The 18,783-nt window shown below is 49.4% G+C and overlaps 1 protein-coding gene and 1 pseudogene across 1 annotated transcript in view; both read right to left on the bottom strand.

Annotated features, from left to right (window-relative positions):
• LOC119954224 (ATP-sensitive inward rectifier potassium channel 1-like) overlaps positions 1-18,783 on the bottom strand; it is an 84,860-nt gene that overhangs the window by 48,917 nt on the left and 17,160 nt on the right. The gene's annotated exons all lie outside the window — the stretch shown is intronic.
• Positions 9,334-17,248, bottom strand: LOC119954011 (annotated as a pseudogene).

The following is an 18,783-nucleotide window of genomic DNA, read 5'->3' as shown; positions in this document are numbered from 1 at the left end:
AATACAACTTTTCTGGAGAGAACACGGAGGAGAGAGAGAGGGAGACCTTCTCCATGTGCTTTTAGGAGACACTGCCACCTGGGACTGGTGGTAACAGTGCTAACCATTGTGTTACCGTGCCGCCATATCTTCTTGCCTTCAACTCATCATATTTATTTTATTCTGCATAAAACAGACCAAAAAAGCTTGTTCCTGATTCTCCGCTACTGGGCAGAAGACCCCCACTTACCTTCTCATGTTGCTTCTTTGACAATCATTGTTGCGGACTCGTTGCAGTCCCTGAAGTAGCTACCATACCTGGTGGTGCTGCAGACCAATATAATGGTCTGGTGAACGCTAAATGACTGCAGAGTAACCCGATTCAATGGAAGGCAGATTGTCTCGATTTTTCAGCTGGTGGTGGTTGGGGGGGGGGGGGGGGGGGGGGGAGAGAGAGCTGCAGGGGTTGCCTACACATCAATTATACTCGAGGGAAAGAAGAATGGGAATGCTATCCCAATTGAAAACGTCAGGTCTGAAATCAATAGGTTTTTATTGGGTGAAGTTGTCAAACGCAGGTCAATGGGGTTGAGGTACACATCAACCACGCCCTCACAGAATATTGGAACCTTTTGAGGGGCTGAATGATCTACCCCTGTTGACATATTCCTGTGAATCTAGGATCCTATGACCTCTTACTGCTGCTTAAATTTGGAGCGCCGTACAGTTGGATTCGAGAGCTGGTAAAAATCTGTATGATCAGCAAGTGAGAGGCAGGAGAGGTTGTGGAGATTTCAGGTAAAGTAATGACTCTGAGCTTTATGAGGTCACCTTTATGGTCAACATAACCTGGGCACCAATCCAAACATTAGCACATTGCATTTTAAACAAGGAAATTCTCAGTTTTTCCATGAGTTACTCAATCAAAGGACAATTCCAATGCCCTCCAAATTACTGTGGGTTGTTAACGTTTTCACCCATCTATTTTTTTCACAGACATTCTGTTTTCCAACAGCCTGAATTTTTATTGTTTTATTTTTGCTTTTGTCACGACACCCAGGGCTTGTGCGCAGTCAATTCCAGCCCCACTTGATCTGGAGTCGCAACATAGGCAAAATTAGATTTTATTTAAAATACCCAAGATCCTTGGTTGAACCGAATAAACTTCAGTCACCGTTTATAACTTTAACACAAATAACCTTTCATTATGTACAGAATTATGATGATCCTTACAGATAGTGTAACGGATTATCTAATACCCATTTCCTAACTCCCCCCCACCCACCCTTTTCTAACCTACCTCATTCTCTATACACACACACAAACAAACAACAGAGGGGAAAGGATGGTGGGAAGGGAAAGAGAAATAAAAATAATAAAAGGATATGGATCTTTGATGCACTGGGATGACTTCCAGCAAATGTCTTTCAGAGTTCAGACTTTCCTTTTGGTACTTCTTCCTTCTAGGCTCGAGGTGCATTTCTCTGGCAACGTTGTCTATCTTCTCAGCAGACTCATCACAGAGTCGTAGAGTCATACGGCACAGGAAAGGCCCTTCGGCCCATCGCGCCTGCGCCGGTCAAAAACAACCACCTAACATTTCTAATCCCATGACCCAGCACTTGGCCCATAGTATTGTACGCCCTGTGATTGCAAGTGCACAGCTAAATACTTCTTCAATGTTATGAGGGTCTCTGCCTCCACCGTCCTTTCAGGCAGTAAGTTCCTAACATCCACCACCCTCTGGGATGCTCACATCCCCTCTAAACCTCTTGCCCCTTACCTTAAATCTATGCCCCCTGATCATTGACCCCTCCACCAACCATCATTTCTGGTTCACAGCAGAGGATGTGCCAGGCGCTCACTGCTTGAAAAATGATAGAGCAGTTCTTTCACTTCAGCAAGTAAGAGAGAGAGAGAGATCCTTTCACTTCCAAGGTCGAAACACTTTGCCCAGCTCTCTCAGAATGCATTGTGCATGAAGCAATCACTGACTGTTGTCAGGCAGAACACTCTCCCTGGCCAACCCACCAATCGAACTGCCTCCCTCCAAACCAGATTCCTGAGCTCCGCTCAGTGTCAAAGAGTCTGCCTTCTCCTTTCCAAAATAGAAAGCCTGGGAATGCAGTGTCCTGACAAGCAGGCAGCTTCAACCTTCAAGCTTCTGCTTAAAGGCACATCCTGATTATTGGTCCACGGACCAAGATAATAAAATCAAATTAAAGAAATGGGAACAAATGAAATCAACAGGAATGATTCTTACTCTGTAAACGGGGATATAATTGTCCCAAGAATAACTCACCCAAGGCAACTTCTCAACGATAGTGACTGCTTCGACTCATTCAACTATTTTGTTTTATCATCTTCGAGGACTTAAGATCTAGGACCCCATTAAGAATTAAGTTTGTGAAGCAATCCATCATAACTTTATCAACGGCCTTCTCAAGTCTAAATACACAAAGGTTGAAAACCAACATAAACGTGGCAGAACAAACACCAGCACCTTGCACTCCGGACCCCAATGGAATATCTGGAGTTAGGACACAATCTGTTTTAAGTCCATTGGTGGACAATTGTGCCAAAGAAAGGACATTTCCAGCACTAATCGCGCTGCTTAGCTTTGATCTGAGGCCTCAGATCAAGAGTCCCAACTGACCTCCACTTCTGCCATTTTAAGGATTGGTGAACCAGGTACACGTGTGTCCTGGTTACTCGGTGTTACGGAGTCGCTGACCAAGGAAAGTCCTGGTGGAGCAATCCCTTCGCTTGGCACCATCCTCGTACTCTCAGGTGCCAGTTTACAGGCAAACAGTAGTCCTCCACTTGCATGAATTGATTGTGGACAAGAATCTGAGTGGAGGCCTGCTCTCACACTCGTTTGAAACCTTTGGCAGGATTTTCCAATCCCCCAACTGCTGGCAGTGGGATTTCCCATTCGAGCCACCCTAAGCCTCTGGGAAACCTGCGGGGGGGGGGGGGGGGGGGGGGGGGGGGGGGGGGGGGGGGGGGTGCGCCGCCAGAAAGAAAATCCCAATAGAGAGTCCGGCCCTTTACTCCATTAGGTGTTATCAATTGTGTCAGGAGTGAGAAAGTTTAACCCACAATAGCAAATTTACCAACATCTTCTGGCATGCTGGTGTCTGCGTCTGCTTACACTATTTTGATAATTACTGGGCTATTTTAATTTTATTCCGATTGATTGATTTAATTATTTTGCCTGTTTCTGATGTAAAACGAATGATTACTCTGTTATCAAGTTTGGCAGTCTTCATCAATTAGAATATCATTTAATTTTCAATTCAAACATCAGTTGAATATTGTATCAACAGATTATTCATGCTTATAAAATATGGCATTTCAGTGTTTAAAGGAGTGAGAAAGTTTAACCCTTCCCTTTTGATCCAGACTATCCATACGCCCTACCCAAGAATCATCTTCCACAAAGTCCTTTTCTTTGTGGGTGGCATGGTGGCACAGTGCTTAGCACTACTGTCTCACAGCACCAGGGACCCAGGTTGAATTCCGGTCTCTGTCTGTGTGGAGATTGTACATTCTCCCCTTATCTGTGTGGGTTCTCTCCGGGTGCTCCGATTTCCTCCCACAGCCCAAAGATCTGCAGGTTGCTAATGTTAGATTGCTCCTTAATGTCCAGTGATGTGGAGGTTAGGTTCTGGGTTACGAGAATAGGGCGGGTGGATGGGGAGTGTAAATGGGCAGTACTCACTCAAAGTATTAGTGCAGACTCAATCGACCAATTGCCATCCTTTTGCGCTGGAGGGATTCTATGATTCTTTGGTGAACACTGATGCAAAGTACTCATTTAGTACCTCACCCACTTCCTCTGGCTCAACACACAGATTCCTCAGTTCATGTTCAGACCTTTCCCTCCTTCCACTCATCACTTTTCCCTGCTCCTGGTCTTGCTCCAGAGAATGGAACTCTGCTCCACACTATGGGTGAAAGTTCCACATTTCATTCAAAGTATGGGTTCCTGGCGAGAAAATACAGACAAAACCCCGCCAATGGCACGGATGGGGAATCTCACCATATATTCAGTCTCTTGAACACATTTTTTGTCCACATGATTTGCGGCTTGCTTCCGATTCACTCACCATGGAAAAACGTAATCTCTGTAATCAAATCCCACCCCGATCCCCATCAGCACTCTCTAACACTTGCTCCAAGTCCACTCGTGGAATAGTTACGAGGAAGGTATGTAATGGATCCGGACCAGAACCCCAATTTTGTTTAAGATCCCGGACTAGAACCTGTCTACTTACATTTGGTAAAACTGAGGAAATGTTACTGAACCACAGGAGTAATAACACTGACCACTGGACAGCTTTTATATTAAAACAAACTTTAATTTGAACATAGAATTAAGCACATTAGCAACAAAGAAATAACTTTATCGTTAATAGTCACAACATCTGTTACAACAACAGTTACAACATATGTAAGAAATTATGAGGGTGAGACAGGGTGGATAAGGAGCCTACACTCCCCCATCTGTCTCATTGCATGCTAAACTCCAGAACAGCCGAGGTGAGTGAGTACCGCCAGCCACAGTCATTCCCGAGCTGCAGACTATCACACTCCTTGAGGAAAGGCCCCTGAGCTGGCTGATGAGGAGCAGGACCACACCTATGCAGAGGGAAAGCTGGGGGGCAAGAGATAAAAGTGAGAACCCTCAACACATCCAGCAATTGTTTTTAAATTTAGAGTACCAAATTCATTATTCCAATTAAGGGGTAATTTAGCGAGGCCAATCCATCTACCCTGCACATCTTTGGTTTATGGGGGTGAAACCCACGCAAACATGGGGAGAATGTGCAAACTCCACACAGACAGTGACCCAAACCCAGGATTGAACCAGGGACCTTGGCGCCGTGAGGCAGCAGTGCTATTCACTGCGCTACCCTGCTGCCCCTACATCCAGCCATGATGCTAGCCTCACATGAGTTAACTTTCTCCTATCCGTCTGCCCCTATGATGCAATCTTGCTTCCCTTGAAGATCAATCAGTCCGGATCATCCTCACACCCTGTGGACACCACAGGCACGAGCAGCTCCGAGGGTGACATCTCAGAGACTTGCATCGAGGAAGTAGCACAGCTGTCACTCACACCGTCCATCAGCACAGATACTCACACCTTGATGGGAATAAGTATTCAGCAAACTCTCGGTCACTCACTGATAAGCACTCACAGCTGTTGATCCACAGCAGGCAGAGGGAGGAATGCCCCAGGGATCTAGCACTTGGAGTGATGTCAGAGCCCCAGAATGATGACATGACAGTTGGTATGGTCGTCCTAGAGCTGTTGGAGCTGCAAAGGCAGAGTTGCGAGCGTCAGGAAGGTATTACAGTATCCTTCCTCAGACTGCAAGGCCGACCGGAGGAGTTCCATCACCTTCTGTCTGAGGAGATGGTGCCGTTACTTTAACACAAAAAGGCCAACACTGCGAGCATAGCATCCATAGCAATCACTATGGCACAGGGCACGCACTCCATGTTGGGGGATGTCTGCCTCATGGTTCAGCTCATGATCTCCACGGCTGAAGGCAAGAGCTCTATGGTGCAGAGCTTCAATTGGCGGGAGCCCCCACAACGCCGCATCCATGGAAGGTTCATGGAACCTCCCCCACCTCACAGCAATGTTACGTCCTCCCATGTCTGCTGGCAATCTCCAGTAATGAGGATGCCATCGGCTGAAATAGTGCAAGAGTCTGTCACCATCGTCAGTAGATGGAGAAACCTACTAACTTTGACTAGGTGTGCCAGGATGCCAGAGCCATGGACTTCATCTGCATAGCAAGCATTCCCCAGGTGCTGGTGTCATCAACTGCACCCATGTGCCACTGTGCTCCCCATGGTGGCATGAGGAACCATTTGTGAACTGCAAGGGACACTATTCCCGCATTGTCCAGCTCGTATGTGGCCATGTGATGTGCACCATGCAGGTGACCTTAGAGAAGACAGTAGCAGCTGAGATGTGTTATTCAGCCTCTGAGCCCATAGCTCACCTCATTCAGTGGCAGGAGGCGCTCAGCTCTCTGTCAGGCAGGAGTCAGACATTTTGAAGAGAGTGAGGTCAGCATCGCTCTGTCCTCACTGTAAGTCATCATCATTCGCCTGTAGCCCCATGCGGACCTTGGTCATCAGCCAAGGTCCTTCCTCCGCGGGTTTCCCCTCAACACCCTCCTTGACATCTTTCTCATCCGAGGAGATGTAGCACTCCTCCATCTCCTCCCCATCCAAGCTGCTCGCCCCATTGCAGTGCCAGGTCTTTCAGAGAGCAGCAGACCCACGATGATGCTGAATACCCTCTGGAGACTGTATCGGAGGGCTCCCCCCGACCAGTCCAGGCACCGGAACCACAGGCGGCACTCTCCGTAAATGGAGTTTTGTCCCCACGCCTGCCCGAAAACGGGCGCGAACCACTCCAGACTTTTTTCAAAAAGTCCGGAGTGATTTTCCAATTTCAAGAGGGATAGCATGGCCCCGGCCTGCACCCTGCAGCTCCTGCTGTCGATAGGTGGCCCTGCACTCCCCGCCGTGGGTCCGCGCATGCGTGCTGCAGCCGTTTTCACGGCAGCCCCCGTGCAACATGGCGGAGGCACACAGTGGGCCGGCGCGGAAGAAGATAGCCCCCCCTCCCCGGATCGTGCGCCCGTGGATCGGTAGCCCCCGATCGCGGGCCTGTCCGTCATGGAGTCCCCCCCGGAGTCTGATCCCCCCCGCCCCCTCCCACCAGGATGGCCAGCGCGGCCACGAGTCCGAGCTACTGCCGGGTGAAACCAGGTTGGAACCATGCTGGCAGAACTATGCGGGAACCCGGCTGGTCGATCACGGAAAATCGCCGCGTCGACCGCGCATGCGTGGCTGGCGGAGATTCTCTGGTCTGCGGAGATGTATGAAACTCGTTGTAGCGAGGCTCTGCAGGTGTTTGTGGCCTCCACACTCATCAGCCACCCCATGAGTGGGTATCCTTTCTCCCTCAGAAGCCATCCCTCAAGCTGTTGGTCTCCTTCAGAAATGCCTGGGATCTTCAAGAGCCCCAGAATCAAACGATCATGGGCACTCACGGGAAAAGGGAATGATGCACACCACGTGGCCACAGACGAGCTGGACAATGAGGGAATGGTGTCCCTCACAGTTCACAAATGGCGCCTCATGCCACCATGAGCCACATGGGTGCAGGTGATGACTCCAGCACCTGGGGGAATACTTGCTATGCAGATGAAGTCCATGGCTCTGGCACCCTGGCATGCCTAGTCCCAGTTGGTATACATGTGGGCCCTCATCAACAGTGCACCTGTGATCTGTCTTATGCATTTGTGTGCGACAGATTGGGAAATGCCGTACAGGTCACTTATGCAGTCCTGAAATGAGCCTTGGCATAGACGTTCAGCATGGCAGTGACTTTCAGGGCCACAGCCAATGGGTGTCCCCCCAGTCCATGTGGTGCCAACTCTTGCATCACATGGCACCGGTGATCCACCATCCACTGGGACAGATGCAGCCTTCTCCGGCACTGGGCATCTGACATTTGAGATAGGAAGTTATATGGTGGTAGATCCTGGCCAATAGTATCCCCTCCAAGGCATTGCCATCTGTGGCCTTGCTCCCAGAAGATCAGCGGGTCCAGTCTCCCAAACGTTTGCGGGGCACTGGTCCTGCATGTCGATGTCACAGCTGCTGCTCAATCAGAATCAAAAGAATTACCTGCTCAACTGTCTCCATGGTTCCCTCAAATCAAAAATTGAAAGGAAGGGAAAGTCAAAGTGAGCGATGAAGAGCCCTGACAATGCTTTGACCCACAGCTTTGAGACTTAATCCCCCGCCCCTGTCTCACAACTGCCAGTTCCCCATATGTGGGCCTCACAACTCCATGTGAATGAAGCACCTCGACCCTTGAGAGCCCCATCAGGCTGCGTGACTCGTCCAAGAGTGGAGAGTGAGGGCATTTGAGTGCGTTCAATTGACTTGTGCTCCAACCTCACAGGGGAGTGAGACACTGCCACCTGTCATGACCTGAATGGGGTCACGGATGAGCGACGTCACCATAATGCCTTGCATTTGGGGCCACATTTGTGTCATCTCTCTGTTATGGAGCTTGGCGGCTAAGCTTCCATTTGTTTTTATTCAAACGTCATCACATAATAAATTAGACTGATGCTTGAACAAGAATGAGCAGTTGCAAATTGAATTCTTTGTCAAAAATAGAGAGCAACCCAATAAATTCCTTGGAAGGTGTGATCTTTTCACATAACATTTGGCCTCACAATATCTTCACTTTGTTCTGCCAGCATTTAAGTGAGCTTCTTAACAAATTAATTTAAGCTGTCAGGGTTCCAGGACACGTGTTTACATACACATTCACAAAGGTCACAGCTCCCAGAGGATTCTCAGTTCCGAGAACAAATGAAGAATGCCCAGCAGTTTCGCTAGTTACTGGGAGCCGGGTTTTCAATTATCAGACGTCAAACCTCGCTCCAGGCCCACCTTTCCAACAGTGAACTGCATGATACATTGCAAGAGTCGACTCGAGCCACTTGTTAAAGAACAGCTGTTGCTCAGCAAATGTGAACACAAAGGTCGGGATTCTCTGAGCGGAGAATCGGCAGTCACACCAGAAATTCCCGCCATGCCGCTCTGACGCAGGGACACGATTCTCCGGTGACCGGAGAATCAGCGCCAGTCGCAGGCACGTGGCCGAGTTCCCGCCGCGTTCCCCCGGTGTGGTTCCAACCTGGTACCATCCGGCGGGAGCTTGGACCCGCGGCCACGGTGGCTGTCCTGGTCGGGAGGCAGGGGGATCAGACTCCGGGGAGCCCGCGATTTGGGGGCTACCGATTGGCGGGCGGGATCTGGAGGGGGCCTACCTCCTTCCGCGCAGGCCCGCTGTGTGGCTCCACCATGTTGCATGGCACCGGCGTGGAAACAGCCATCACGCGCATGCACGGACCGTAGTGCAGCGCCGCGTATCGGTGCCCGGGCTGCGTGCAGCACTGTAGCAACGTGCTGGCCCCCTGCAAGCCATTGAATCGCTGGGCCAAGAGATTGACACCGGCGTGAAACACTCCAGTGTTCATTCCGGCGTCAACACTTAGCCAGGATTTTGGAGAATCCCGGCCCAGATGTCCACAGTATGTACCCATCATGTGTGGAACGATCTGTCTGGACTGTACGCAGAACACTACTTTTCAATGTACCTCGGTACACGTGACAATAAATAAATTTAAATCAAAACACAATGTATAATATAAAGCATCTGAAACCTACCAAGCTGAAACTCCTTAAAAACAAAGCATCGTCAGCAAGCTATCTAGAAAATAATATTTTATCTTTTTTTTAAAAATGCAGATACAACTTTTGAAAAGTTGTTTTTCCAAACCAGTCAGTGATGCCTCCTCGTTCCGGGTCTGATTTCTGCTTCTGCTTTTCATCTAGCAGAAACTTGTTTTGGATTTCATCCACAGAGCCTCGTTCAGGACTTTTATTTTTTTTTGAGGAAACATGTCTGGAAATATGAACATCTAACCTGGGTCAGCTGAACACTTGACTCTCTGCTTCTTATGATTTCTCTTCTTGTTAGTACAGTATTGTATCCTGGTCCTCACAGCAGCCACTGGGAAACTTCAGATGTTCTGGTAGTAATTCTTCACATCAAATTTTGTCATCTCGACAGGAATCCTGAATTGGACTGTATTCTCTGGCTGCTCCCACCCAGGCCTTACTAGATCATTGAAAAGTTGATTTGAAATATCCGTAACTGAGCGTTCCCAAGTTGATAAAACAGATAGATCACTTCCAAAAGGTTAACTATTGGACGCCAATAGATATTCTGAGAGAACCCAGATATAATAGGGTTCAATTATCTTGAGTGTAGGGGTTTAAGGGAGTGCAAACTCCACACAGTCACCTGGGGCTGTGAGATAGCGGTGCTAACCACTGTGCCACCGGGCTGCCCAAGAGCAGCTCTAGAGTGGGTGCTGTGATCAGCATCCTGTAGGGGAACGTATGATGGAAGTTTGCATCAACAGGGAAATCAAGCAGCACTTTCTCCCCATGTCTGCGTGGGTTTCTTCCGGGTGCTCCGGTTTCCTCCCACAATCCAAAAATGTGCAGATTAGGTAGATTGACCATGATAAAATTGTCCCTTAGTGTCCAAAGATGTGTAGGTTAGGTGGGGTAACAGGGATAGGGCGGGAAGTGGGCCTCAGTTGGTTGCCATTTTGGAGGATCGGTGCACACTTGATGGGCTGAATGGCCTCCTTCTGCACTGTAGTAATTCTATGGTTCTACATGAAATAGACTTACCAAATGTTTCACTTAGCTTTTATAAGAGGCTGAATGGACGCCTGTTGTTCAAGCAAGAATAAATCTAATACAATTGTGGTTTGTTCCTTACAAAATGATTTCATATTGATCGTATTTCAGCCCTGAAATGATAGTGTCTTCTTGGGGGTACTGTACCTTCTATTCAATGTCACTCTGTGTCCTGCACTAACTAAAGGTTCAAGGTTTCAATTCTGTGCTTTATGAGAATTATTATGGATTTTGTCCTGGAACCATTCACCCTGGTACAGTACCAGGACTACAGAGCAATATTCAATTGCATCAAATTAACAAAAAATTAGCACTTCAGATTATTTTTTCTCCTCTACAGATCATAGTGAAATGGAACTGACTCTAGATGATGCATTTTAACAGAAATGGATGCATGTTTCAGTATGGGATTCAAGGCTGGTAGAAATGCAAATGAAGTTCATGTGGAACACACTAATCCCTGAGATTCTCCCCCATGAATGTGCCTGAAATTTCACTTGATTGATCTTGGGCCAAGAAAAGAATGTTCTCTTAATTTCATGGAGTAACACAGCACACAAGGTTTTCAGTCCATTCGAGGTGTGCTAGCTCTCTGAAAGAGCTACTGATTAATTTTTTTTTTTTTTTTTTTTTTTTTTTAAATTTTTTTATTGGAATTTTTTGCAGAAAATATAACAAAAAGTATAGCAAAAAGCAGTAATATGCAACTAACAGCCCCATAACACCCACAATTCCCCCCATACCGTAACATCACATGTATCACATTCCCCCACCCCCCCCCAAACAAGAGAACTTAACCATAAATTAAAATTAGATAAATCAAATTTAAATAAAATAAGCTAACATAATCAACGCCACCCCCCCCCCCCCCCCCCCCCCCCCCCCCCCCCCCCCCCCCCCCCCCGGGTTGCTGCTGCTACTGTCCCAGTACCCTATCGTTGAGCCAGAAAGTCGAGGAAAGGTTGCCACCGTTTAAAGAACCCTTGCACCGATCCTCTCAGGGCGAATTTAACCTTCTCAAGCTTAATAAAGCCCGCCATGTCATTGATCCAGGTCTCCACGCTTGGGGGCCTCGCGTCCTTCCACTGTAGCAAAATCCTTCGCCGGGCTACTAGGGACGCAAAGGCCAGCACACCGGCCTCTTTCGCCTCCTGCACTCCCGGCTCTACCCCAACCCCAAAGATCGCGAGTCCCCATCCTGGCTTGACCCTGGATCCCACCACCCTTGACACCGTCCTCGCCACCCCCTTCCAGAACTCCTCCAATGCCGGGCATGCCCAGAACATATGGGCATGGTTCGCTGGACTCCCCGAGCACCTGGCACACCTATCTTCACCCCCAAAGAACCTATTCATCCTCGTCCCAGTCATGTGGGCCCTATGCAGCACCTTGAATTGGATGAGGCTAAGCCGCGCACACGAGGAGGAAGAATTTACCCTCTCCAGGGCATCAGCCCATGTCCCGTCTTCGATCTGTTCCCCCAGTTCCCCCTCCCACTTCAAGCAATTAACCCTGCTCCCCTTTCGTTCTCTGTAACCCGGCAAATATTTATTTTTCAAGAGTATACGGGTTCAGTGATGTCGAACAGTGGAGCCAGCTGGGATGATATATTTTAATAATATTCATATTGTAGCAGTCTACATTTGAGATATCTAAGGCAGCAGGGTAGCATGGTGGTTAGCATAAATGCTTCACAGCTCCAGGGTCCCAGGTTCGATTCCCGGCTGGGTCACTGTCTGTGTGGAGTCTGCACGTCCTCCCCCTGTGTGCGTGGGTTTCCTCCGGGTGCTCCGGTTTCCTCCCACAGTCTAAAGATGTGCGGGTTAGGTGGATTGGCCATGCTAAATTGCCCGTAGTGTCCTAATAAAAGTAAGGTTAAGGGGGTTACAGGTATAGGGTGGATACGTGGGTTGAGTAGGGTGATCATGGCTCGGCACAACATTGAGGGCCGAAGGGCCTGTTCTGTGCTGTACTGTTCTATGTTCTATGTCTATGTTCTATATTCTAGCAGCGACAACAGGTTTGTGGAGTAATGTTCCTTTCTTGTGTAATATTTGAATCTTCTTCCCTGCTCAAATCACCCCAATAGGCCTTATGGTATCCTGTTTCCCTGAACCTGAATTTACATTAGGCAGCACCAAACCACCACCTTCTCAAGGGTAATCAGAGATGGATAATAAATGTTGGCTTTGCCAGCAAGGCCCATATTCCATGAGAGAACATTTAAAATACCGGATAAATTGAGGTTTCTTCTCTGAGTGTGCTGATCCACAGGAGAACCATGGGGAATCACTAATTGATCTCCCCGGGGGGCGGGGGGGTCATGGCATACAAGGTCCCGCGGTATGGCGTACAAGGGCAGCATGGTAGCATGGAGGGCAGCACGGTAGCATGGTGGTTAGCATAAATGCTTCACAGCTCCAGGGTCCCAGGTTCGATTCCCGGCTGGGTCACTGTCTGTGTGGAGTCTGCACGTCCTCCCCGTGTGTGCGTGGGTTTCCTCCGGGTGCTCCGGTTTCCTCCCACAGTCCAAAGATGTGCGGGTTAGGTGGATTGGCCATGCTAAATTGCCCTAAAAAATAAGGTTATTGGGGGGGGGGGGTTACTGGTATAGGGTGGATGCGTTGGCTTGAGTAGGGTGATCATTGCTCGGCACAACATCGAGGGCCGAAGGGCCTGTTCTGTGCTGTACTGTTCTATGTTCTATGTATCAGGTGGCGGCCCGTCCAGCTGGAAGTCATTGGTGAGCCCTTTAAATATTGTTCCCAGACCCGGACCAAGACTTCCAATAGTCCAGGCTGGGACATTTGTGTTGTACGCCACGGCAGTTTAGCTCACAGGCCAGCAGCACGGTTCGATTCCCGTACCAGCCTCCCCGGACAGGCGCCCCGGACAGGCGCCAGAATGTGGCGACTAGGGGCTTTTCACAGTAACTTCATTGAAGCCTACTCGTGACAATAAGCGATTTTCATTTTTCATATTTTGAGTTAAAATAAACTTGTTTTTTAAAATAAGCCTTCTTCTTCATGCCTGCTGGATTACACCACAGAGATAATAATAGCTCAATAGGTGAAGTAACAATGATTTCTGAAGCAAGCCTTTGGACAGCTGCAGAATCCTCAACAGAAACAACTGCTGTTCCAACATCTTCACCTTGCCCAAATTCAAAAAGGTTTTGATGAAGCTCTTTGTACTTGTTTGGGGGGGGGGGGGTCAAGGATTCGCACTTGCTATCAGCATGCACTTAGAAAATTTTCCCGAGCATCATCCTCAACCTGTTGTTTAGAGCTATGAAACTTGCTGCAAACTCGCCTACCTGCCTCACTGTCCATAGTTAAGTCCCATCCTAAGATGAAAAGATCACTGCTCTGTTGGGCTCCTCACTGTGCATCGATATAAGTGATCTCATTATGTTTGCTAGCAAATGGAAAGATTTGACAAGTCATCTCAGAAAGGCAAGTCTTTCCTCAATGGACGGAGAGCTTTCAGACTCAAGGTATTTTGAGGAAGTGTCATTTGGACTTGGTGAAGATTCGTTCCTGATCATAGGTGCCGAAATGTTGAAGCCTTTTAAATTCAAAGCTATCTCCTACTAGGACGCACCCAATTTGTGATCAGCAACTTATGTCACTCTCAAAGGCTGAAGGACTCGGCAATGTCAGCAAGGCCAGGCCACTGAAACTGGAATTGTACCTTGAATGACAGCCAGATTCAAGCATCAAGGACATTGTGTACTCCGGCTCACATCATGCATTACATTCAACTACAGGCGTAACACACGCCTGAGTATTCAGCTGACCTTAGTGTTGGGAAATTGCAAATCAAGCTTCTGGGCTCCAAATCACTCCAAATATAGCTGTTAAAAAGGACGTACTGGTATATATTAAACAGCCAGTAAATAGTTTTGGTAGGAAAGGGTAGACCTTTGTTATGCAGGAGTATCAAAGGTTATAGAACCTGGGTGGATAGAGGGAATACCAATCAACTATTGTTTCACTGAATGCTAGAACAGGCTTTTGAGGCAGCACAGTGGCCTAGTGGTTAGCACAACCGCCTCACGGCGCTGAGGTCCCAGGTTCGATCCCGGCTCTGGGTCACTGTCCGTGTGGAGTTTGCACATTCTCCCCGTGTCTGCGTGGGTTTAGCCCCCACAACCCAAAAATGTGCAGAGTAGGTGGATTGGCCACGCTAAATTGCCCCTTAATTGGAAAAAATAATTGGGTAATCTAAATTTTAAAAAAAAGAAAAAAAAAAAGAACAGGCTTTTGAGGATGACCAAGCTACTTCAGTATGAAACAACTCCTGCCTGTGAAAAACATACTGGTAGGTTACCACATGACTGATTATTACAGCTCTGTTAAGAGAATTTTTTTTTTACGAGATGTAGAGTTAGTGTGACGGTCGTATCACACAATGCTATGGGCATTGCAAACCTTGGGTGAAATTCTCCAACCCCCAGCAGGGTCGGAGAATCGCCTGGGGCCGCCTAAAATCCCGCCCCCACCGTGGCAGAGATTCTCCGCCACCCGGGAATTGGCGGTGGCGATAATCTCGCCACCCCGATCGGCGAGGCCCCTGCGGTGATTCTCCGGCCCGGATGGGCCGCAGTCCCGCCGCTGGGAGGCCTCTGCCGCCGCCGAGGTTTGAACCACCTCTGGTGGCGGCGGGATCGGCAGCGCGAGCGGGCCCCGAGGTCCTGGGGGGGGGAGCGGGGGGCGATCGGACCCCGGGGGTGCCCCCACGGTGGCCTGGCCCACGATCGGGGCTCCCCGCTCAGACTCCGGGCCAGTGCCCTGGGTGCACTCTTTCTCCTTCCGCGGCCGCCACGGCCTCCGCCATGGCGGAAGCGGAAGAGAAACCCACATCGCGCATGCGCCGGTGGTGACATCACTGCCGGCGCATGTGCCGACCGGCGAAAGACTTTCGGCCAGCCTCGCTGCCGGGGGCGCCGGTTTTTTGCGGCAGTCTTCTGGTGCCAACCGCTCCGGCACGGGGCTAGCCCCCAAAGGTGGGTGAGAATTCCCCACCTTTGGGGAGGCCCGACCCCGGAGTGGTTGGCGCCACTCCCCTACACCGGGACCCCCCGTCACGCCAGGTAGGGGAGAATCCCGCCCCTTATCAGAAAATTAAAGCTTTTTTAACGCATGAAATGGGTGCAAAAGATAAAGGTTCATTCCTCTTAATCCGCCCGTCAAACTCCCCATTCATCAGCCCAAAAACTCACCCTTGATTCATTTCTCAAGCATCCTCTTTGTTCCCCCAACACACTCTTTATTCCATTTAATCCCCCTGCTTATAAGCCCTGAGCTCCCTCTTTATAAAGCTTCCTGTTTTCACCACCCCTGTTTTCAGTACCCGGGACATAACATCCGCGAGCCCCTGCCAGTACCACCTGAGTTCTGGACATGCCCAAAACATGTGGACATGGTTCGTCGACCCTCCCAAACATCTGGCGCACCTGTCCTCCAATCCGAAAAATTTACTTATCTGGGCCACTGTCATGTGGTCCCGGTGGACGACCTTAAATTGAATAAGGCTGAGCCTGGCGCATGTTGCGGTCGCAAACACCCTGCTCAACACTTCAGCCCATAAGCCCTCTTCCATCTCGCCCCCGAGCTCCACTTCCCAATTAAGCTTCAGCTCCTCGGTCTGTGACTCCTCCGCTCCCATAAGTCCTTTATATATATCCGAGACCCTCCCCTCCCCCACCCATCCACTGGACACTATTATGTGACCATCAATTCACTCAAAGACACAAGTAGAAGTAAACCGAGGTTTTAATCAGCTTAGTACAGTGCCTGCCTTGCGACTAGTACAATACTGTGATCCGCCTACAGGTCAACTGCTCTTTATACTTCCTTTCAAGGGGAGGAGCCATGGGCAGAGCCCGTACATGCCCCAACATATCCCCCTGTGGGTGAAGCCGCACAATGGCCCATAGGTGGAGCCCACAAGGTCAACAACATAACATAGCTGTAACACAATGGCAGAACATGATACTAATACACTGGTGAATTACTAGTACTATTCATTCACCACACACTACCCTGTCCTGGATCCCTCTGACTGGCAGGCGTGGGAAGGACGGAATCTGACTGCATAGAAAGTCCCGCACCTGCAGGTACCTGAACTCATTTCCTCTCGCCAGCCCAAATTTCTCCTCAGGCTCTCATGCCTTCATGCCCTCATGCTCAGGAAGCTCCCTTCCAAGAACAAATCCCCTATCCTCTCAATCCCAGCCCTCTGCCATGCTCGGAACCCACCGTCCATATTCCCCGGGGTAAACCGGTGATTGTCGCAAATTGGGGACCAAACCGATGCTCTCATTTCCCCCACGTGCCTTTTCCATTCGCCCCAGATCCGCAAAGTCGCCACCACTATGGGGCTGGTGGAGTACCGTGCCGGCGGGAGCGGCAGTGGCGCCGCAACCAGGGCCGCCAGACTGGTCACCCTGCACGAAGCGGCCTCCATCCGCCCCCAAACTGACCATCCACTTCCTTATCATAGGTATGTTGGCCGCCCAGGAGTAATTACTGAAGTTTGCCAGCGCCAGCCCCCCTTCCCCTCGGTTCCTCTCGAGCATCACCCTCTTCACCCGTGGGGACTTTCCCGCCAACACAAATCCCATAATCATTTTATTAACCTTCTTGAAAAAAGACCGTGGAATGAAATTGGGGAGACACTGGAAAATGATAAGGAATCTCAAGAGGATCGTCATTTTAACCATCTGCACTCTCCCCGCTAGTGTCAGTGGGAGCGCATCCTACCTCCGGAACTCAGCCCTCATTTGCTCCACCAACTTGTGCAGACGGCCCCAGTCCCGTGCCACCTGTATCCCGAAGTATCTAAAAATGTCCCCTACTAACCTGAACAGCGGCCCCCTCAACCTACCCTCCTGGCCCCTCACCTGGACTACAAAGAACTCACTCTTTGCCATGTTCAGTTTGCACCCGAGAACTGGCCGAATTCCTTCAGGATTCCAAAGATTTCATCCATTCCAGCCACTGGATCCGTGATGTATTATAGCAGGTCGTCGGCGTACAATGAAATTCTGTGTTACTCTCCGGGGGCATCATAATCACATTCAGCAGCCTTCTTAGGTTGGCCACCAGCTGCCTGCCCTTGACGAACCCGGTTTGATCTTCCCTGATGATGTCTGGCACATCAGCTGTTTCCTTTCTTGAGGCCGCCCCCAGCCCCTGTGTCGTGCTTCCCCTGGCCCGCCTCCTGACAGCCCCCACCTCCGACGTCCTCCATGATCCCGCACCTAAGTCCATCCCTCGTCAGCAGAACTATCCCCCCCTCCCCCCCCCCTAGCAACACTATTCCATTATCATCCATATGTTTATCCAATGACCATTTAAATGCCCTTAATGTTGGCGAGTCCACTACGGTTGCAGGCAAGGCATTCCACGCCCCTACTACTCTGAGTAAAGAACCTACCTCTGACATCTGTCCTATATCTATCTCCCCTCAATTTAAAGCTGTGTCCCCTCGTGCTAGCCATCCAAGGAAAAAGGCTCTCACTGTCCACCCTATCTAATCCTCTGATCATCTTGTATGCCTCTATTATGTCACCTCTTAACCTTCTTCTCTCTAACGAAAACAGCCTCAAGTCCCTCAGCCTTTCCTCATAAGATCTTCCCTCCATACCTGGCAACATCCTGGTCAATCTCCTCTGCACCCTTTCCAATGCTTCCACATCCTTCCTATTATGCGGCGACCAGAACTGTACGCAATACTCCAAATGCGGCCGTACCAGACTTTTGTACAGCTGCAACATGACCTCATGGCTCCGAAACTCAGTCCCTCTACCAATAAAAGCTAACACACGTACGCCTTCTAACAACCCTCTCAACCTGGGCGGCAACTTTCAGGGACCTATGTACATGGACACCAAGATCTCTCTGCTCATCCACACGACCAAGAATCTTACCATTAGCCCAGTACTCTTGTCTTCCTGTTACTCCTTCCAAAATGAATCACCTCACACTTTTCTGCATTAAACTCAGTTTTCCACCTCTCAGCCCAGCTCTGCAGCTTATCTATGTCCCTCTGTAACCTGCAACATCCTTCCGCACTGTCCACAACTCCACCGACTTTAGTGTCATCCGCAAATTTACTCACCCATCCTTCTACACCCTCCTCCAGGTCATTTATAAAAATAACAAACGGCAGCGGTCCCAAAAAAGATCCTTGTGGTACACCACTAGTAACTGAACTCCAGGCTGAACATTTCCCATTAACCACCACCCTTTGTCTTCTTCCAGCTAGCCAATTTTTGATCCAAACCGCTAAATCACCCTCAATCCCATACCTCCGTATTTTCTGCAATAGCCTAGCGTGGGGAACCTTATCAAATGCTTTACTGAAATCCATATACGCCACATCAACTGCTTTACCCTCGTCCACCTGTTTGGTCACCTTCTCAAAGAACTCAATAAGGTTTGTGAGGCACCCTTCACAAAACCG

The sequence above is a fragment of the Scyliorhinus canicula genome, chromosome 19 (assembly GCF_902713615.1).
Source record: "Scyliorhinus canicula chromosome 19, sScyCan1.1, whole genome shotgun sequence".
Taxonomy (NCBI): domain Eukaryota; kingdom Metazoa; phylum Chordata; class Chondrichthyes; order Carcharhiniformes; family Scyliorhinidae; genus Scyliorhinus; species Scyliorhinus canicula.
Note: the sequence above shows the minus strand (reverse complement) of the source record. Positions and strands in the feature narration are given on the sequence as shown.